A 20,979-nucleotide genomic window follows, 5' to 3' on the forward strand; every position below is an offset into this window, starting at 1 on the left:
GAAAAGTAATGTACACAAACACGTGTTGCTGTAGAAATAGGATTGCTGAAAAGTAATCTACGCAAACTCGTGCTGCTGTAGCAAGAGTAGTGGTAAAAAGTAATCTAGGCAAACCCATTTTGCTGTAGAAATGGCATTGGTAAAAATTAAGGTATGCAAACTCGTGTTGCTGTAGAAATAGCATTGGTAAAAAGTAATGTAAACAAACAGGTGTTGCTGTAGAAATAGGATTGCTGAAAAGTAATCTACGCAAACTCGTGTTGCGGTAGAAATAGAATGGGTAAAAAGTAATGTACGCAAACTCGTGTTGCAGTAGAAATAGCATTGGTAAAATATAATCTACGCAAACTTGTATTTCGGTAGAAATAGCATTGGTAAAAAGTAATGTACACAAACCTGTGTTCTGGTAGAAATAGCATTGGTATAAATTAATGTATGCAAACTCGTGTTGCAGTAGAAATAGCATTGGTAACAATTAATGTATGCAAACTCGTGTTGCAGTAGAAATAGCATTGGTGAAAAGTAATCCAGGCAAATTCATGTTGCGGTAGAAATAGCATTGGTGAAATGTAATCTACGCAAACTTATATTGCGGTAGAAATAGCATTGGTAAAAATTAATGTATGCAAACTCGTGTTGCAGTAGAAATAGCATTGGTAAAAAGTAATGTAAACAAACACGTGTTGCTGTAGAAATAGGATTGCTGAAAAGTAATCTACGCAAACTCGTGTTGCTGTAGAAAGAGTAGTGGTAAAAAGTAATCTAGGCAAACCCGTGTTGCGGTAGAAATAGCATTCGTAATAATTAATGTATGCAAACTTGTGTTGCAGTAGAAATAGCATTGGTGAAAAGTAATCAAAGAAAATTCCTGTTGTGCTAGAAATAGCATCGGTAAAAAGTAATGTACAAAAACCCGTATTGCGGTAGAAATAGCATTGGTAAAAATTATTGTACGCAAACTTGTGTTGCGGTAGAAATAGAATGGGTAAAAAGTAATGTACGCAAATTCATGTTGCGGTAGAAATAGCATTGGTAAAATGTAATCTACGCAAACTTATGTTGCGGTAGAAATAGCATTGGTAAAAATTAATGTATGCAAACTCGTGTTGCAGTAGAAATATCATTGGTGAAAAGTAATCTAGGCAAATTCGTGTTGCGGTACAAATAGCATTGGTGAAATGTAATCTACGAAAACGTGTGTTGTGCTAGAAATAGCATTGTTAAAAAATAATGTACGCAAACCCGTGTTGCAGGAGAAATAGCATTGGTAAAAATTAATGTATGCAAACTCGTGTTGCAGTAGAAATAGCATTGGTAAAAAGTAATGTAAACAAACACGTGTTGCTGTAGAAATAGGATTGCTGAAAAGTAATCTACGCCAACTCGTGTTGCTGGAGAAATAGAATTGGTAAAAAGTAATCTAGGCAAACTCGTGTTGAGGTAGAAATAGCATTGGTAAAATGTAATCTACGCAAACTTGTGTTGCGGTAGAAATAGCATTGGTAAAATGTAATCTACGCAAACTTGTATTTCGGTAGAAATAGCATTGGTAAAAAGTAATGTACACAAACCTGTGTTCTGGTAGAAATAGCATTGGTAAAAAGTAATGTATGCAAACGCGTGTTTCCGTAGAAATGGCATTGGTAAAAATTAATGTATTCAAACTCGTGTTGCTGTAGAAATAGGATTGGTAAAAAGTAACCTAGGCAAACCCGTGTTGCGGTAGAAATAGAATGGGTAAAAATTAATGTACTCAAACTTGTGTTGCAGTAGAAATAGCATTGGTGAAAAGTAATCAATGAAAATTCTTTTTGTGCTAGAAATAGCATCAGTAAAAAGTAATGTACAAAAACCCGTATTGCGGTAGAAATAGCATTTTTAAAAATTAATGTATGCAAACTCGTGTTGCAGTAGAAATAGCATTGGTGAAAAGTAATCTAGGCAAACCCGTTTTCCTGTAGAAATGGCATTGGTAAAAATTAAGGTATGCAAACTCGTGTTGCTGTAGAAATAGGATTGCTTAAAAGTAATCTAGGCAAACCTGTGTTATGGTAGAATAGGATTGGTAAAAATTAATGTATGCAAACTCGTGTTGCGGTAGAAATAAAATGGGTAAAAAGTAATGTATGCAAACTCGTGTTGCAGTAGAAATAGCATTGGTGAAAAGTAATCAACGAAAATTCGTGTTCTGCTAGAAATAGCATCGGTAAAAAGTAATGTACAAAAATCCGTATTGCGGTAGAAACAGCATTTTTAAAAATTAATGTATGCAAACTCGTGTTGCAGTAGAAATAGCATTGGTGAAAAGTAATCTAGGCAAATTCATGTTGCGGTAGAAATAGCATTGGTGAAATGTAATCTATGAAAACTTGTGTTGCCGTAGAAATGGCATTGGTAAAAATTAATGTATTCAAACTCGTGTTGCTGTAGAAATAGGATTGGTAAAAAGTAACCTAGGCAAACCCGTGTTGCGGTAGAAATAGAATTGGTAAAAATTAATGTACTCAAACTTGTGTTGCAGTAGAAATAGCATTGGTGAAAAGTAATCAATGAAAATTCTTTTTGTGCTAGAAATAGCATCAGTAAAAAGTAATGTACAAAAACCCGTATTGCGGTAGAAATAGCATTTTTAAAAATTAATGTATGCAAACTCGTGTTGCAGTAGAAATAGCATTGGTCAAAAGTAATCTAGGCAAACCCGTTTTGCTGTAGAAATGGCATTGGTAAAAATTAAGGTATGCAAACTCGTGTTGCTGTAGAAATAGGATTGCTTAAAAGTAATCTAGGCAAACCTGTGTTATGGTAGAATAGGATTGGTAAAAATTAATGTATGCAAACTCGTGTTGCGGTAGAAATAAAATGGGTAAAAATTAATGTATGCAAACTCGTGTTGCGGTAGAAATAAAATGGGTAAAAAGTAATCTAGGCAAATTCATGTTGCGGTAGAAATAGCATTGGTGAAATGTAATCTATGAAAACTTGTGTTGCCGTAGAAATGGCATTGGTAAAAATTAATGTATTCAAACTCGTGTTGCTGTAGAAATAGGATTGGTAAAAAGTAACCTAGGCAAACCCGTGTTGCGGTAGAAATAGAATGGGTAAAAAGTAATGTACTCAAACTTGTGTTGCTGTAGAAATAGCATTGGTGAAAAGTAATCAATGAAAATTCTTTTTGTGCTAGAAATAGCATCAGTAAAAAGTAATGTACAAAAACCCGTATTGCGGTAGAAATAGCATTTTTAAAAATTAATGTATGCAAACTCGTGTTGCAGTAGAAATAGCATTGGTGAAAAGTAATCTAGGCAAACCCGTTTTCCTGTAGAAATGGCATTGGTAAAAATTAATGTATTCAAACTCGTGTTGCTGTAGAAATAGGATTGCTGAAAAGTAATCTACGCAAACTCGTGTTGTTGTAGAAAGAGTATTGGAAAAGGTAACCTAGGCAAACCCGTGTTGCGGTAGAAATAGCATTAGTGAAATGTAATCTAAGAAAAGTTGTGTTGCGATAGAAATAGGATTGCTGAAAAGTATTGTACACAAACACGTGTTGCTGTAGAAATAGGATTGCTGAAAAGTAATCTACGCAAACTCGTGCTGCTGTAGCAAGAGTAGTGGTAAAAAGTAATCTAGGCAAACCCATTTTGCTGTAGAAATGGCATTGGTAAAAATTAAGGTATGCAAACTCGTGTTGCTGTAGAAATAGCATTGGTAAAAAGTAATGTAAACAAACAGGTGTTGCGGTAGAAATAGAATGGGTAAAAAGTGATGTACGCAAACTTGTGTTGCGGTAGAAATAGAATGGGTAAAAAGTAATGTACGCAAACTTGTGTTGCAGTAGAAATAGCATTGGTAAAATATAATCTACGCAAACTTGTATTTCGGTAGAAATAGCATTGGTAAAAAGTAATGTACACAAACCTGTGTTCTGGTAGAAATAGCATTGGTATAAATTAATGTATGCAAACTCGGGTTGCAGTAGAAATAGCATTGGTAACAATTAATGTATGCAAACTAGTGTTGCAGTAGAAATAGCATTGGTGAAAAGTAATCCAGGCAAATTCGTGTTGCGGTAGAAATAGCATTGGTAAAATGTAATTTACGCAAACTTATGTTGCGGTAGAAATAGCATTGGTAAAAATTAATGTATGCAAACTCGTGTTGCAGTAGAAATATCATTGGTGAAAAGTAATCTAGGCAAATTCGTGTTGCGGTACAAATAGCATTGGTGAAATGTAATCTACGAAAACGTGTGTTGTGCTAGAAATAGCATTGTTAAAAAATAATGTACGCAAACCCGTGTTGCAGGAGAAATAGCATTGGTAAAAATTAATGTATGCAAACTCGTGTTGCAGTAGAAATAGCATTGGTAAAAAGTAATGTAAACAAACACGTGTTGCTGTAGAAATAGGATTGCTGAAAAGTAATCTACGCCAACTCGTGTTGCTGGAGAAATAGAATTGGTAAAAAGTAATCTACGCAAATTCGTGTTGTTGTAGAAAGAGTATTGGAAAAGGTAACCTAGGCAAACCCGTGTTGCGGTAGAAATAGCATTAGTGAAATGTAATCTAAGAAAAGTTGTGTTGCGATAGAAATAGGATTGCTGAAAAGTAATGTACACAAACACGTGTTGCTGTAGAAATAGGATTGCTGAAAAGTAATCTACGCAAACTCGTGTTGCTGTAGAAAGAGTAGTGGTAAAAAGTAATCTAGGCAAACCCGTGTTGCGGTAGAAATAGCATTGGTAATAATTAATGTATGCAAACTTGTGTTGCAGTAGAAATAGCATTGGTGAAAAGTAATCAAAGAAAATTCCTGTTGTGCTAGAAATAGCATCGGTAAAAAGTAATGTACAAAAACCCATATTGCGGTAGAAATAGCATTGGTAAAAATTATTGTACGCAAACTTGTGTTGCGGTAGAAATAGAATGGGTAAAAAGTAATGTACGCAAACTCATGTTGCGGTAGAAATAGCATTGGTAAAATGTAATCTACGCAAACTTATGTTGCGGTAGAAATAGCATTGGTAAAAATTAATGTATGCAAACTCGTGTTGCAGTAGAAATATCATTGGTGAAAAGTAATCTAGGCAAATTCGTGTTGCGGTACAAATAGCATTGGTGAAATGTAATCTACGAAAACGTGTGTTGTGCTAGAAATAGCATTGTTAAAAAATAATGTACGCAAACCCGTGTTGCAGGAGAAATAGCATTGGTAAAAATTAATGTATGCAAACTCGTGTTGCAGTAGAAATAGCATTGGTAAAAAGTAATGTAAACAAACACGTGTTGCTGTAGAAATAGGATTGCTGAAAAGTAATCTACGCCAACTCGTGTTGCTGGAGAAATAGAATTGGTAAAAAGTAATCTACGCAAATTCGTGTTGTTGTAGAAAGAGTATTGGAAAAGGTAACCTAGGCAAACCCGTGTTGCGGTAGAAATAGCATTAGTGAAATGTAATCTAAGAAAAGTTGTGTTGCGATAGAAATAGGATTGCTGAAAAGTAATGTACACAAACACGTGTTGCTGTAGAAATAGGATTGCTGAAAAGTAATCTACGCAAACTCGTGTTGCTGTAGAAATAGCATTGGTAATAATTAATGTATGCAAACTTGTGTTGCAGTAGAAATAGCATTGGTGAAAAGTAATCAAAGAAAATTCCTGTTGTGCTAGAAATAGCATCGGTAAAAAGTAATGTACAAAAACCCATATTGCGGTAGAAATAGCATTGGTAAAAATTATTGTACGCAAACTTGTGTTGCGGTAGAAATAGAATGGGTAAAAAGTAATGTACGCAAACTCATGTTGCGGTAGAAATAGCATTGGTAAAATGTAATCTACGCAAACTTATGTTGCGGTAGAAATAGCATTGGTAAAAATTAATGTATGCAAACTCGTGTTGCAGTAGAAATATCATTGGTGAAAAGTAATCCAGGCAAATTCGTGTTGCGGTAGAAATAGCATTGGTAAAATGTAATCTACGCAAACTTATGTTGCGGTAGAAATAGCATTGGTAAAAATTAATGTATGCAAACTCGTGTTGCAGTAGAAATATCATTGGTGAAAAGTAATCTAGGCAAATTCGTGTTGCGGTACAAATAGCATTGGTGAAATGTAATCTACGAAAACGTGTGTTGTGCTAGAAATAGCATTGTTAAAAAATAATGTACGCAAACCCGTGTTGCAGGAGAAATAGCATTGGTAAAAAGTAATGTAAACAAACACGTGTTGCTGTAGAAATAGGATTGCTGAAAAGTAATCTACGCCAACTCGTGTTGCTGGAGAAATAGAATTGGTAAAAAGTAATCTACGCAAATTCGTGTTGTTGTAGAAAGAGTATTGGAAAAGGTAACCTAGGCAAACCCGTGTTGCGGTAGAAATAGCATTAGTGAAATGTAATCTAAGAAAAGTTGTGTTGCGATAGAAATAGGATTGCTGAAAAGTAATGTACACAAACACGTGTTGCTGTAGAAATAGGATTGCTGAAAAGTAATCTACGCAAACTCGTGTTGCTGTAGAAAGAGTAGTGGTAAAAAGTAATCTAGGCAAACCCGTGTTGCGGTAGAAATAGCATTGGTAATAATTAATGTATGCAAACTTGTGTTGCAGTAGAAATAGCATTGGTGAAAAGTAATCAAAGAAAATTCCTGTTGTGCTAGAAATAGCATCGGTAAAAAGTAATGTACAAAAACCCGTATTGCGGTAGAAATAGCATTGGTAAAAATTATTGTACGCAAACTTGTGTTGCGGTAGAAATAGCATTGGTAAAATGTAATCTACGCAAACTTATGTTGCGGTAGAAATAGCATTGGTAAAAATTAATGTATGCAAACTCGTGTTGCAGTAGAAATAGCATTGGTGAAAAGTAATCTAGGCAAATTCGTGTTGCCGTAGAAACGGCATTGGTAAAAATTAATGTATGCAAACTTGTGTTGCAGTAGAAATAGCATTGGTGAAAAGTAATCAAAGAAAATTCCTGTTGTGCTAGAAATAGCATCGGTAAAAAGTAATGTACAAAAACCCGTATTGCGGTAGAAATAGCATTGGTAAAAATTAAGGTATGCAAACTCGTGTTGCTGAAGAAATAGCATTGGTAAAAAGTAATGTAAACAAACAGGTGTTGCTGTAGAAATAGGATTGCTGAAAAGTAATCTACGCAAACTCGTGTTGCGGTAGAAATAGAATGGGTAAAAAGTAATGTACGCAAACTCGTGTTGCAGTAGAAATAGCATTGGTAAAATATAATCTACGCAAACTTGTATTTCGGTAGAAATAGCATTGGTAAAAAGTAATGTACACAAACCTGTGTTCTGGTAGAAATAGCATTGGTATAAATTAATGTATGCAAACTCGTGTTGCAGTAGAAATAGCATTGGTAACAATTAATGTATGCAAACTCGTGTTGCAGTAGAAATAGCATTGGTGAAAAGTAATCCAGGCAAATTCGTGTTGCGGTAGAAATAGCATTGGTGAAATGTAATCTACGCAAACTTATATTGCGGTAGAAATAGCACTGGTAAAAATTAATGTATGCAAACTCGTGTTGCAGTAGAAATAGCATTGGTAAAAAGTAATGTAAACAAACACGTGTTGCTGTAGAAATAGGATTGCTGAAAAGTAATCTACGCAAACTCATGTTGCTGTAGAAAGAGTAGTGGTAAAAAGTAATCTAGGCAAACCCGTGTTGCGGTAGAAATAGCATTGGTAATAATTAATGTATGCAAACTTGTGTTGCAGTAGAAATAGCATTGGTGAAAAGTAATCAAAGAAAATTCCTGTTGTGCTAGAAATAGCATCGGTAAAAAGTAATGTACAAAAACCCGTATTGCGGTAGAAATAGCATTGGTAACAATTAATGTATGCAAACTCGTGTTGCAGTAGAAATAGCATTGGTGAAAAGTAATCCAGGCAAATTCGTGTTGCGGTAGAAATAGCATTGGTAAAATGTAATCTACGCAAACTTATGTTGCGGTAGAAATAGCATTGGTAAAAATTAATGTATGCAAACTCGTGTTGCAGTAGAAATATCATTGGTGAAAAGTAATCTAGGCAAATTCGTGTTGCGGTACAAATAGCATTGGTGAAATGTAATCTACGAAAACGTGTGTTGTGCTAGAAATAGCATTGTTAAAAAATAATGTACGCAAACCCGTGTTGCAGGAGAAATAGCATTGGTAAAAATTAATGTATGCAAACTCGTGTTGAAGTAGAAATAGCATTGGTAAAAAGTAATGTAAACAAACACGTGTTGCTGTAGAAATAGGATTGCTGAAAAGTAATCTACGCCAACTCGTGTTGCTGGAGAAATAGAATTGGTAAAAAGTAATCTACGCAAATTCGTGTTGTTGTAGAAAGAGTATTGGAAAAGGTAACCTAGGCAAACCCGTGTTGCGGTAGAAATAGCATTAGTGAAATGTAATCTAAGAAAAGTTGTGTTGCGATAGAAATAGGATTGCTGAAAAGTAATGTACACAAACCTGTGTTCTGGTAGAAATAGCATTGGTATAAATTAATGTATGCAAACTCGGGTTGCAGTAGAAATAGCATTGGTAACAATTAATGTATGCAAACTCGTGTTGCAGTAGAAATAGCATTGGTGAAAAGTAATCCAGGCAAATTCGTGTTGCGGTAGAAATAGCATTGGTAAAATGTAATCTACGCAAACTTATGTTGCGGTAGAAATAGCATTGGTAAAAATTAATGTATGCAAACTCGTGTTGCAGTAGAAATATCATTGGTGAAAAGTAATCTAGGCAAATTCGTGTTGCGGTACAAATAGCATTGGTGAAATGTAATCTACGAAAACGTGTGTTGTGCTAGAAATAGCATTGTTAAAAAATAATGTACGCAAACCCGTGTTGCAGGAGAAATAGCATTGGTAAAAATTAATGTATGCAAACTCGTGTTGCAGTAGAAATAGCATTGGTAAAAAGTAATGTAAACAAACACGTGTTGCTGTAGAAATAGGATTGCTGAAAAGTAATCTACGCCAACTCGTGTTGCTGGAGAAATAGAATTGGTAAAAAGTAATCTACGCAAATTCGTGTTGTTGTAGAAAGAGTATTGGAAAAGGTAACCTAGGCAAACCCGTGTTCCGGTAGAAATAGCATTAGTGAAATGTAATCTAAGAAAAGTTGTGTTGCTGTAGAAATAGGATTGCTGAAAAGTAATCTACGCAAACTCATGCTGCTGTAGCAAGAGTAGTGGTAAAAAGTAATCTAGGCAAACCCATTTTGCTGTAGAAATGGCTTTGGTAAAAATTAAGGTATGCAAACTCGTGTTGCTGTAGAAATAGCATTGGTAAAAAGTAATGTAAAAAAACAGGTGTTGCTGTAGAAATAGGATTGCTGAAAAGTAATCTACGCAAACTCGTGTTGCGGTAGAAATAGAATGGGTAAAAAGTAATGTACGCAAACTCGTGTTGCAGTAGAAATAGCATTGGTAAAATATAATCTACGCAAACTTGTATTTCGGTAGAAATAGCATTGGTAAAAAGTAATGTACACAAACCTGTGTTCTGGTAGAAATAGCATTGGTATAAATTAATGTATGCAAACTCGTGTTGCAGTAGAAATAGCATTGGTAACAATTAATGTATGCAAACTCGTGTTGCAGTAGAAATAGCATTGGTGAAAAGTAATCCAGGCAAATTCGTGTTGCGGTAGAAATAGCATTGGTGAAATGTAATCTACGCAAACTTATATTGCGGTAGAAATAGCATTGGTAAAAATTAATGTATGCAAACTCGTGTTGCAGTAGAAATAGCATTGGTAAAAAGTAATGTAAACAAACACGTGTTGCTGTAGAAATAGGATTGCTGAAAAGTAATCTACGCAAACTCGTGTTGCTGTAGAAAGAGTAGTGGTAAAAAGTAATCTAGGCAAACCCGTGTTGCGGTAGAAATAGCATTGGTAATAATTAATGTATGCAAACTGGTGTTGCAGTAGAAATAGCATTGGTGAAAAGTAATCAAAGAAAATTCCTGTTGTGCTAGAAATAGCATTGGTAAAAAGTAATGTAAACAAACACGTGTTGCTGTAGAAATAGGATTGCTGAAAAGTAATCTACGCAAACTCGTGTTGCTGTAGAAAGAGTAGTGGTAAAAAGTAATCTAGGCAAACCCGTGTTGCGGTAGAAATAGCATTGGTAATAATTAATGTATGCAAACTGGTGTTGCAGTAGAAATAGCATTGGTGAAAAGTAATCAAAGAAAATTCCTGTTGTGCTAGAAATAGCATTGGTAAAAATTATTGTACGCAAACTTGTGTTGCGGTAGAAATAGAATGGGTAAAAAGTAATGTACGCAAACTCGTGTTGCGGTAGAAATAGCATTGGTAAAATGTAATCTACGCAAACTTATGTTGCGGTAGAAATAGCATTGGTAAAAATTAATGTATGCAAACTCGTGTTGCAGTAGAAATATCATTGGTGAAAAGTAATCCAGGCAAATTCGTGTTGCGGTAGAAATAGCATTGGTGAAATGTAATCTACGCAAAGTTATATTGCGGTAGAAATAGCATTGGTAAAAATTATTGTACGCAAACTTGTGTTGCGGTAGAAATAGAATGGGTAAAAAGTAATGTACGCAAACTCGTGTTGCGGTAGAAATAGCATTGGTAAAATGTAATCTACGCAAACTTATGTTGCGGTAGAAATAGCATTGGTAAAAATTAATGTATGCAAACTCGTGTTGCAGTAGAAATATCATTGGTGAAAAGTAATCTAGGCAAATTCGTGTTGCGGTACAAATAGCATTGGTGAAATGTAATCTACGAAAACGTGTGTTGTGCTAGAAATAGCATTGTTAAAAAATAATGTACGCAAACCTGTGTTGCAGGAGAAATAGCATTGGTAAAAATTAATGTATGCAAACTCGTGTTGCAGTAGAAATAGCATTGGTAAAAAGTAATGTAAACAAACACGTGTTGCTGTAGAAATAGGATTGCTGAAAAGTAATCTACGCCAACTCGTGTTGCTGGAGAAATAGAATTGGTAAAAAGTAATCTACGCAAACTCGTGTTGTTGTAGAAAGAGTTTTTGGAAAGGTAACCTAGGCAAACCCGTGTTGCGGTAGAAATAGCATTAGTGAAATGTAATCTAAGAAAAGTTGTGTTGCGATAGAAATAGGATTGCTGAAAAGTAATGTACACAAACACGTGTTGCTGTAGAAATAGGATTGCTGAAAAGTAATCTACGCAAACTCGTGCTGCTGTAGCAAGAGTAGTGGTAAAAAGTAATCTAGGCAAACCCATTTTGCTGTAGAAATGGCATTGGTAAAAATTAAGGTTTGCAAACTCGTGTTGCTGTAGAAATAGCATTGGTAAAAAGTAATGTAAACAAACAGGTGTTGCTGTAGAAATAGGATTGCTGAAAAGTAATCTACGCAAACTCGTGTTGCGGTAGAAATAGAATGGGTAAAAAGTAATGTACGCAAACTCGTGTTGCAATAGAAATAGCATTGGTAAAATATAATCTGCGCAAACTTGTATTTCGGTAGAAATAGCATTGGTAAAAAGTAATGTATACAAACCTGTGTTCTGGTAGAAATAGCATTGGTATAAATTAATGTATGCAAACTCGGGTTGCAGTAGAAATAGCATTGGTAACAATTAATGTATGCAAACTCGTGTTGCAGTAGAAATAGCATTGGTGAAAAGTAATCCAGGCAAATTCGTGTTGCGGTAGAAATAGCATTGGTGAAATGTAATCTACGCAAACTTATATTGCGGTAGAAATAGCATTGGTAAAAATTAATGTATGCAAACTCGTGTTGCAGTAGAAATAGCATTGGTAAAAAGTAATATAAACAAACACGTGTTGCTGTAGAAATAGGATTGCTGAAAAGTAATCTACGCCAACTCGTGTTGCTGGAGAAATAGAATTGGTAAAAAGTAATCTACGCAAATTCGTGTTGTTGTAGAAAGAGTATTGGAAAAGGTAACCTAGGCAAACCCGTGTTCCGGTAGAAATAGCATTAGTGAAATGTAATCTAAGAAAAGTTGTGTTGCGATAGAAATAGGATTGCTGAAAAGTAATGTACACAAACACGTGTTGCTGTAGAAATAGGATTGCTGAAAAGTAATCTACGCAAACTCATGCTGCTGTAGCAAGAGTAGTGGTAAAAAGTAATCTAGGCAAACCCATTTTGCTGTAGAAATGGCTTTGGTAAAAATTAAGGTATGCAAACTCGTGTTGCTGTAGAAATAGCATTGGTAAAAAGTAATGTAAAAAAACAGGTGTTGCTGTAGAAATAGGATTGCTGAAAAGTAATCTACGCAAACTCGTGTTGCGGTAGAAATAGAATGGGTAAAAAGTAATGTACGCAAACTCGTGTTGCAGTAGAAATAGCATTGGTAAAATATAATCTACGCAAACTTGTATTTCGGTAGAAATAGCATTGGTAAAAAGTAATGTACACAAACCTGTGTTCTGGTAGAAATAGCATTGGTATAAATTAATGTATGCAAACTCGTGTTGCAGTAGAAATAGCATTGGTAACAATTAATGTATGCAAACTCGTGTTGCAGTAGAAATAGCATTGGTGAAAAGTAATCCAGGCAAATTCGTGTTGCGGTCGAAATAGCATTGGTGAAATGTAATCTACGCAAACTTATATTGCGGTAGAAATAGCATTGGTAAAAATTAATGTATGCAAACTCGTGTTGCAGTAGAAATAGCATTGGTAAAAAGTAATGTAAACAAACACGTGTTGCTGTAGAAATAGGATTGCTGAAAAGTAATCTACGCAAACTCGTGTTGCTGTAGAAAGAGTAGTGGTAAAAAGTAATCTAGGCAAACCCGTGTTGCGGTAGAAATAGCATTGGTAATAATTAATGTATGCAAACTGGTGTTGCAGTAGAAATAGCATTGGTGAAAAGTAATCAAAGAAAATTCCTTTTTTGCTAGAAATAGCATTGGTAAAAATTATTGTACGCAAACTTGTGTTGCGGTAGAAATAGAATGGGTAAAAAGTAATGTACGCAAACTCGTGTTGCGGTAGAAATAGCATTGGTAAAATGTAATCTACGCAAACTTATGTTGCGGTAGAAATAGCATTGGTAAAAATTAATGTATGCAAACTCGTGTTGCAGTAGAAATATCATTGGTGAAAAGTAATCCAGGCAAATTCGTGTTGCGGTAGAAATAGCATTGGTGAAATGTAATCTACGCAAACTTATATTGCGGTAGAAATAGCATTGGTAAAAATTATTGTACGCAAACTTGTGTTGCGGTAGAAATAGAATGGGTAAAAAGTAATGTACGCAAACTCGTGTTGCGGTAGAAATAGCATTGGTAAAATGTAATCTACGCAAACTTATGTTGCGGTAGAAATAGCATTGGTAAAAATTAATGTATGCAAACTCGTGTTGCAGTAGAAATATCATTGGTGAAAAGTAATCTAGGCAAATTCGTGTTGCGGTACAAATAGCATTGGTGAAATGTAATCTACGAAAACGTGTGTTGTGCTAGAAATAGCATTGTTAAAAAATAATGTACGCAAACCCGTGTTGCAGGAGAAATAGCATTGGTAAAAATTAATGTATGCAAACTCGTGTTGCAGTAGAAATAGCATTGGTAAAAAGTAATGTAAACAAACACGTGTTGCTGTAGAAATAGGATTGCTGAAAAGTAATCTACGCCAACTCGTGTTGCTGGAGAAATAGAATTGGTAAAAAGTAATCTACGCAAACTCGTGTTGTTGTAGAAAGAGTTTTTGGAAAGGTAACCTAGGCAAACCCGTGTTGCGGTAGAAATAGCATTAGTGAAATGTAATCTAAGAAAAGTTGTGTTGCGATAGAAATAGGATTGCTGAAAAGTAATGTACACAAACACGTGTTGCTGTAGAAATAGGATTGCTGAAAAGTAATCTACGCAAACTCGTGCTGCTGTAGCAAGAGTAGTGGTAAAAAGTAATCTAGGCAAACCCATTTTGCTGTAGAAATGGCATTGGTAAAAATTAAGGTTTGCAAACTCGTGTTGCTGTAGAAATAGCATTGGTAAAAAGTAATGTAAACAAACAGGTGTTGCTGTAGAAATAGGATTGCTGAAAAGTAATCTACGCAAACTCGTGTTGCGGTAGAAATAGAATGGGTAAAAAGTAATGTACGCAAACTCGTGTTGCAGTAGAAATAGGATTGGTAAAATATAATCTACGCAAACTTGTATTTCGGTAGAAATAGCATTGGTAAAAAGTAATGTATACAAACCTGTGTTCTGGTAGAAATAGCATTGGTATAAATTAATGTATGCAAACTCGGGTTGCAGTAGAAATAGCATTGGTAACAATTAATGTATGCAAACTCGTGTTGCAGTAGAAATAGCATTGGTGAAAAGTAATCCAGGCAAATTCGTGTTGCGGTAGAAATAGCATTGGTGAAATGTAATCTACGCAAACTTATATTGCGGTAGAAATAGCATTGGTAAAAATTAATGTATGCAAACTCGTGTTGCAGTAGAAATAGCATTAGTAAAAAGTAATGTAAACAAACACGTGTTGCCGTAGAAATAGGATTGCTGAAAAGTAATCTACGCAAACTCGTGTTGCTGTAGAAAGAGTAGTGGTAAAAAGTAATCTAGGCAAACCCGTGTTGCGGTAGAAATAGCATTGGTAATAATTAATGTATGCAAACTTGTGTTGCAGTAGAAATAGCATTGGTGAAAAGTAATCAAAGAAAATTCCTGTTGTGCTAGAAATAGCATCGGTAAAAAGTAATGTACAAAAACCCATATTGCGGTAGAAATAGCATTGGTAAAAATTATTGTACGCAAACTTGTGTTGCGGTAGAAATAGAATGGGTAAAAAGTAATGTACGCAAACTCGTGTTGCGGTAGAAATAGCATTGGTAAAATGTAATCTACGCAAATTTATGTTGCGGTAGAAATAGCATTGGTAAAAATTAATGTACGCAAACCCGTGTTGCAGGAGAAATAGCATTGGTAAAAATTAATGTATGCAAACTCGTGTTGCAGTAGAAATAGCATTGGTAAAAAGTAATGTAAACAAACACGTGTTGCTGTAGAAATAGGATTGCTGAAAAGTAATCTACGCCAACTCGTGTTGCTGGAGAAATAGAATTGGTAAAAAGTAATCTAGGCAAACTCGTGTTGAGGTAGAAATAGAATGGGTAAAAAGTAATGTACGCAAACTGGTGTTGCAGTAGAAATAGCATTGGTAAAACGTAATCTACGCAAACTTGTGTTGCGGTAGAAATAGCATTGGTAAAATGTAATCTACGCAAACTTGTATTTCGGTAGAAATAGCATTGGTAAAAAGTAATGTACACAAACCTGTGTTCTGGTAGAAATAGCATTGGTAAAAAGTAATGTATGCAAACGCGTGTTTCCGTAGAAATGGCATTGGTAAAAATTATTGTACACAATCTCGTGTTGCAGTAGAAATAGGATTGCTGAAAAGTAATCTAGGCAAACTTATAGTGCGGTAGAAATAGCATTGGTAAAATGTAATCTACGCAAACTCGTATTGCAGTAGAAATAGCATTGGTAAAATGTAATGTACACAAACACGTGTTGCTGTAGAAATAAGATTGCTGAAAAGTAATCTACTCAAATTCATGTTGCTGTAGAAAGAGTATTGGTAAAAAGTAATCTAGGCAAACCCGTGTTGCGGTAGAAATAGCATTGGTAAAAATTAATGTATGCAAACTCATGTTGCAGGAGAAATAGTATTGGTGAAAAGTAATCTATGAAAATTTGTTTTGCGGTAGAAATAGCATTGGTAAAATGTAATCTAGCCAAACCCATGTTGTGGGAGAAATTGGATTGGTAAAAAGTAATGTACACAAGCCCGTGTTGCGGTAGAAATAGGATTGGTGAAAAGTAATCTACGAAAATTCGTGTTGCGGTAGATATAGCATTGGTAAAACATAATCTATACAAACTCGTGTTGCGGTAGAAATAGCATTGGTAAAATGTAATTTACGCAAATTTGTGTTGCCGTAGAAATAGCATTGGTAAAAATTAATGTATGCAAACTCGTCTTGCAGTAGAAATAGCATTGGTGAAAAGTAATCTAGGCAAGCCGGTGTTGTGGTACAAATAGGATTGGTAAAAAGTAATGTACTCAAACCCGTGTTGCAGTAGAAATAGGATTGGTAAAAAATTATGTATGCAAACTCGTGTTGCAGTAGAAATAGCATTAGTGAAATATAATCTACGAAAACTTGGGTTGCGCTAGAAATAGCATTGGTAAAAAGTAATGTAGGCAAACCCGTGTTGCCGTAGAAATTGCATTGGTAAAAATTAATGTATGCAAACTCGTGTTGCTGTAGAAATAGGATTGCTGAAAAGTAATCTACGCAAACACGTGTTGCTGTACAAATAGAATTGGTAAAAAGTCATGTAGGCAAACAGGTGTTGCCGTAGAAATGTCATTGGTAAAAATTAATGTATGCAAACTCATGTTGCAGGAGAAATAGTATTGGTGAAAAGTAATCTAGGCAAAATCATGTTGCGGTAGAAAGAGTTTTGGTAAAATATAATCTGTGCAAATTTGTGTTTTTGTAGAAATAGCATTGGTAAAATGTAATCTACGCAAACTAGTATTGCTGTAGAAATAGCATTGGTAAAAAGTAATGTACACAAACCCCTGTTGCGGTAGAAATAGGATTGGTAATAATTAATGTATGCAAACTCGTGTTGCAGTAGAAATAGCATTGGTGAAATGTAATCTAGCCAAACCCGTGTTGGGGAGAAATTGGATGAAATCTATTATTTATTGAAGAATAACGATCTAGTCCTGAACTCATTTGAAGCTGAAAATGATCCTCTGATCCCATACCCCTCCCTTTCCGTTCCTCAAATCTCAGTGTCTCATTGGCCATCTTCCAAGTCCATCTTCCATCTCAGTTACTTCAAGTCACAGGAATTTTCCCCCTCCTCCCATCACCTAGGTGACGTTATCTGCCGGGAGGAAAGAACTGGGTGAAAAGTCAAGCTACTGCTTCTAGCAGGCTCCTTCCCACTCATTCATGTCAGCGCTGGGGAAATCATAGTTTGGAGTGCTGACACTGGTGTTGCCGTAGAAATAGCATTGATAAAAATTTTCCTAGATTATGTTTCACCAATGCTATTTCTACTGCAACACGAGTTTGCATACATTAATTTTTACCAATGCTATTTCTACCGCAACACGGGTTTGTATACATTACTTTTTACCAATCCTATTTCTACCGCAACACAAATTTTCGTAGATTACTTTTCACCAATGCTATTTCTACTACAACACGAGTTTGCATACATTAATTTTTTCCAATTCTATTTCTACCACAACACCAGTTTGTGTTGTGTTTTTACAAATTCTATTTCTACTGCTGTACGAGTTTGCGTACATTAATTTTTAGCTATTTTATTTCTACCGCAACACCAGTGTGCCTAGATTACTTTTCACCAATGCTATTTCTCCTGCAACATGAATTTGCGTAGATTACATTTTACCAATGCTATTTCTACCGCAACATGGGTTTGTGTACATTACTTTTTACCAATGCTAATTCTACCAGAACGTGAGTTTTCCTAGATTACTTTTCACCAATGCTATTTCTCCTGCAACATGAGTTTGCGTAGATTACATTTTACCAAGGCTATTTCTACTGCAACACGAGTTAGCGTACATTAATGTTTACCATTGCTATTTCGACCGCAACATGGGTTTGCGGACATTACTTTTTACCAATGCTATTTTTACCACAACACGAGATTGTGTTGATGAACTTTTTCCAAAATCTATTTCTACCGCAACACGTGTTTTCGTAGATTACATTTCACCAATGGTATTTCTACGGCAACACGAGTTTGCATACATTTATTTTTACCAATGCTATTTCTAACACAACACTAGTTTGCACACATTTTTTTTACCAATGCAATTTCTACGGCAACACGGGTTTGCGTACATTACTTTTTACCAATGCTATTTTTACCGCACCAAGAGTTTGTGTTGACGAACTTTTTCCAAATTCTATTTCTACCGCAACACGTGTTTTGGTAGATTACATTTCACCAATGATATTTCTACGGCAACACGAGTTTGCATACATTTATTTTTATCAAGTCTATTTATACCGCAACATGAGTATTCGTAGATTACTTTTCACCAATGCTATTTCTACTGCAACACGAATTTTCCTAGATTACGTTTCACCAATGCTATTTCTACGGCAACACGAGTTTGCATACATTACTTTTTACCAATCCTATTTCTACCGCAACACGAATTTTCGTAGATTACTTTTCACCAATGCTATTTCTACTACAACACGAGTTTGCATACATTATTTTTTTCCAATTCTATTTCTACCACAACACCAGTTTGTGTTGTGTTTTTACAAATTCTATTTCTACTGCTGTACGAGTTTGCGTACATTAATTTTTAGCTATTTTATTTCTACCGCAACACCAGTGTGCCTAGATTACGTTTTACCAATGCTATTTCTACCGCAACATGGGTTTGTGTACATTACTTTTTACCAATGCGAATTCTACCAGAACGTGAGTTTTCCTAGATTACTTTTCACCAATGCTATTTCTCCTGCAACATGAGTTTGCGTAGATTACATTTTACCAATGCTATTTCTACAAAAACACAAATTTGCACAGATTATATTTTACCAAAACTCTTTCTACCGCAACATGATTTTGCCTAGATTACTTTTCAGCAATCCTATTTCTACCGCAACACGAGTTTGCGTACATTACTTTTTACCCATTCTATTTCTACCGCAACACAAATTTGCGTAGATTATATTTTACCAATGCTATTTGTACCGCAACATGAGTTTGTGTACATTAATTTTTACCCAATCTATTTGTACCGCAACACGAGTTTGCACAGAGTACATTTTACCAAGGCTATTTCTACTGCAACACAAATTTGCGTAGATTACATTTTACCAATGCTATTTCTACCGCAACACGAGTTTGCGTACATTACTTTTTACCAATGCTATTTTTACCGCAACACGAGATTGTGTTGATGAACTTTTTCCAAATTCTATTTCTACCGCAACACGAGTTTGCGTACAATAATTTTTACCAATTCTATTTCTACAGCAACACGACGTTTCGTAGATTACATTTTACCAATGCTATTTCTACCGCAATACGTGTTTTCGTAGATTACATTTCACCAATGGTATTTCTACGGCAACACGAGTTTGCATACATTTATTTTTACCAATGCTATTTCTAACACAACACATGTTTGCACACATTTTTTTTACCAATGCAATTTCTACGGCAACACGGGTTTGCGTACATTACTTTTTACCAATGCTATTTTTACCGCACCAAGAGTTTGTGTACATTACTTTTTACCAATGCTAATTCTACCAGAACGTGAGTTTTCCTATATTACTTTTCACCAATGCTATTTCTCCTGCAACATGAGTTTGCGTAGATTACATTTTACCAATGCTATTTCTACTGCAACACAAATTTGCGTAGATTATATTTTACCAATGCTATTTGTACCGCAACATGAGTTTGTGTACATTAATTTTTACCCAATCTATTTGTACCGCAACACGAGTTTGCGCAGAGTACATTTTACCAAGGCTATTTCTACTGCAACACAAATTTGCGTAGATTACATTTTACCAATGCTATTTCTACCGCAACACGAGTTTGCGTACATTAATTTTTACCAATTCTACTTTTACCGCAACACAGGTTTGCATACATTACTTTTTACCAATGCTATTTTTACCGCAACACGAGATTGTGTTGATGAACTTTTTCCAAATTCTATTTCTATCACAACACGAGTTTGCGTACAATAACTTTTTCCAATTCTATTTCTACAGCAACACGACGTTTCGTAGATTACATTTTACCAATGCTATTTCTACCGCAATACGAGTTTGCGTAGATTATATTTTAACAATTCTATTTCTACCGCAACATGAGTTTGTGTACATTAATTTTTACCAATTCTATTCTACCATAACACGGGTTTGCGTACATTAATTTTTACCAATTCTATTTTTACCGCAACATGAGATTGTGTTATTGAACTTTTTCCAAATTCTACTTCTACCGCAAGGTGAGTTTTCGTTGATTACATTTCACCAATGCTATTTTCATTGCTACACGAGTTTGCATACATTAATTTTTATCAAGTCTATTTATACCGCAACGTGAGTATTCGTAGATTACTTTTCACCAATGCTATTTCTACTGCAACACGAGTTTGCATACATTAATTTTTACCCATTCTATTTCTACCGCAACACAAATTTGCGTAGATTATATTTTACCAATGCTATTTGTACCGCAACATGAGTTTGTGTACATTAATTTTTACCCAATCTATTTGTACCGCAACACGAGTTTGCACAGAGTACATTTTACCAAGGCTATTTCTACTGCAACACAAATTTGCGTAGATTACATTTTACCAATGCTATTTCTACCGCAACACGAGTTTGCGTACATTACTTTTTACCAATGCTATTTTTACCGCAACACGAGATTGTGTTGATGAACTTTTTCCAAATTCTATTTCTACCGCAACACGAGTTTGCGTACAATAATTTTTACCAATTCTATTTCTACAGCAACACGACGTTTCGTAGATTACATTTTACCAATGCTATTTCTACCGCAATACGTGTTTTCGTAGATTACATTTCACCAATGGTATTTCTACGGCAACACGAGTTTGCATACATTTATTTTTACCAATGCTATTTCTAACACAACACATGTTTGCACACATTTTTTTTACCAATGCAATTTCTACGGCAACACGGGTTTGCGTACATTACTTTTTACCAATGCTATTTTTACCGCACCAAGAGTTTGTGTACATTACTTTTTACCAATGCTAATTCTACCAGAACGTGAGTTTTCCTATATTACTTTTCACCAATGCTATTTCTCCTGCAACATGAGTTTGCGTAGATTACATTTTACCAATGCTATTTCTACTGCAACACAAATTTGCGTAGATTATATTTTACCAATG

This window comes from Pituophis catenifer, unplaced genomic scaffold, assembly GCF_029215685.1.
Source record: "Pituophis catenifer annectens isolate HBS135680 unplaced genomic scaffold, rPitCat1.0.hap2 SCAF_5, whole genome shotgun sequence".
Taxonomy (NCBI): Eukaryota; Metazoa; Chordata; class Lepidosauria; order Squamata; family Colubridae; genus Pituophis; species Pituophis catenifer.